We start from the raw sequence: 2,072 nt of genomic DNA, 5'->3' as shown, positions 1-2,072 counted from the left end.
GATTAATTTTAAATTGGGTTTTAAAAAAAAAAAAAAAAAAAAAAAACTAGTTTGTAAAATATGTGGAAGATTTGTTTTGTTTTTATTGTTTGTTTTGTTTTAGTTCATATCTGGCTTTGTATATATAATAGATAATAGGGATGGTAGGGTTGAGGATTACCACTTCATTTAGGACTCAAAGTCGATAATAAATCACACCATAACGAAACTATTCACTTTTATTAGAAAAAAGAAATCATTTAACTAGTTTAATTAATAATTTAGATATTGAATATAGTTACAGGATGATTGGGAAAATTTTGTGATTTTTCATGTTTATCCTTATTAAACAAATTTTCTTTTATCCTTTGTCAATATATCTTTCTCTCTTAATTCTCCCATCCTACTCACACCGGCATAATGCAAATGTTAAATCGTCAATGGCTACAACAAATACAGACACACACAGTAAAATTCAGTAGTGACTGATATTTTTAAATTGAGGGACTACCCTAACACATACTATAATTTGTAAGGTCTAAGATCACTTTAATCAAAAAATAAAGACATTTTGATTCATAGTTAACAAGTATAGATCATGGCTAACAAATGACCGAGGCTTCGTTGTTTGTTTGTTTGTTTGTTTGTTTGTTTTTTTTTTTTTTTTTTTTCTAATTACCAAATAATGCATTTGAAAGGATAACATTAACTCTTCTAATATAGTTATAAATTTCATATCTTTAAATCATTTACAAGACAAACTTCCAACATATACGTTCATGGAAATTGTTAGCTACAAATATAGAGACATAAACCACACCAAGCTTAAGGCCATTGCACAAATGATTATCAAAATGAATTGATTTTAGTTAAAGGGAATAATTAAAGTTCAATATATATCCACCATAGGTATATCTCAGTGTGTTTACCTTAGAGTCCCTGTCCGACAGTCAAGATATGTATTGTCTCCAATTTAAAATAGATGGTTATTACAATCTTATTAAATATAAAGTAATCGTCTTCAATCTTATTAGTAATAAAATCTTTACATTGTAGTTTGCTTGTCATAAACTAAATTAATGTCTAATTAGTTACAAAAGAACCAATTTTATAGATAAGGGAAAAGATAAATTCAAAGCACAACTAAAATGGTTAAATAGATACCAGTTTCTTTTTTGGGAGGTCCCCATTGGCGACTATATGATCCTTGGGGATCCTTAATTAATTTCAATAAAAAGTGTTTATCTATATGATTCAAATAGTCTATTGTCATCTACAATGTGAATATATAAAACAATCCATGAATCAGCTATTTCCATTTACTAAGTGCAAAAAAAAAAAAAAACAATCCTTAAATCAGTCTATTGACATCTACTATGTGAGAAAACAATAAAAATATTTAAGTAGAGTTAAAAATTAATGGGAGTGACTTTGATAATTACACATTGCATGTGCTAGATCATCACGGCCAGCGAAATTTGGGAGGGACTTTGATAATTATATAAAGATGGTTAAAAAAAATATTTGCACTATGATTAGCAAATATATATATATATATATATATATTTGCACTATTATTTTAATTTAAAAATTTTGTTCAATTTATTCCTTCCTGACTACCACTGCTATCGGATGGCTCCACCAATGTAAAAGAACCATTCATCCCCGTCGTGTTACTATGGACGATCCCTTTTAAATTGTGGGACTACTCTAACACATAATATAAACGTTTAAGATTACTTTATTAAACTAATTATCAAATATTTTGTTTCATACCCAACAAATATAGATCACGTAAGAAACAAATATAGATCGTCGGTGACTGCTATCGGATGGCTCCACCAATGTAAAAGAACCATTCATCCCCGTCGTGTTACTATGGACGATCCCTTTTAAATTGTGGGACTACTCTAACACATAATATAAACGTTTAAGATTACTTTATTAAACTAATTATCAAATATTTTGTTTCATACCCAACAAATATAGATCACGTAAGAAACAAATATAGATCGTCGGTGCCACGCGATCTTAGACAAAAAAAAAAAAAAAAAAAAAAAAAAAAAATTAAAGAAATCTTTTTTGGCTATGAG

This window comes from Morus notabilis, unplaced genomic scaffold, assembly GCF_000414095.1.
Source record: "Morus notabilis unplaced genomic scaffold, ASM41409v2 Scaffold471, whole genome shotgun sequence".
NCBI lineage: Eukaryota > Viridiplantae > Streptophyta > Magnoliopsida > Rosales > Moraceae > Morus > Morus notabilis.
Note: the sequence above shows the minus strand (reverse complement) of the source record.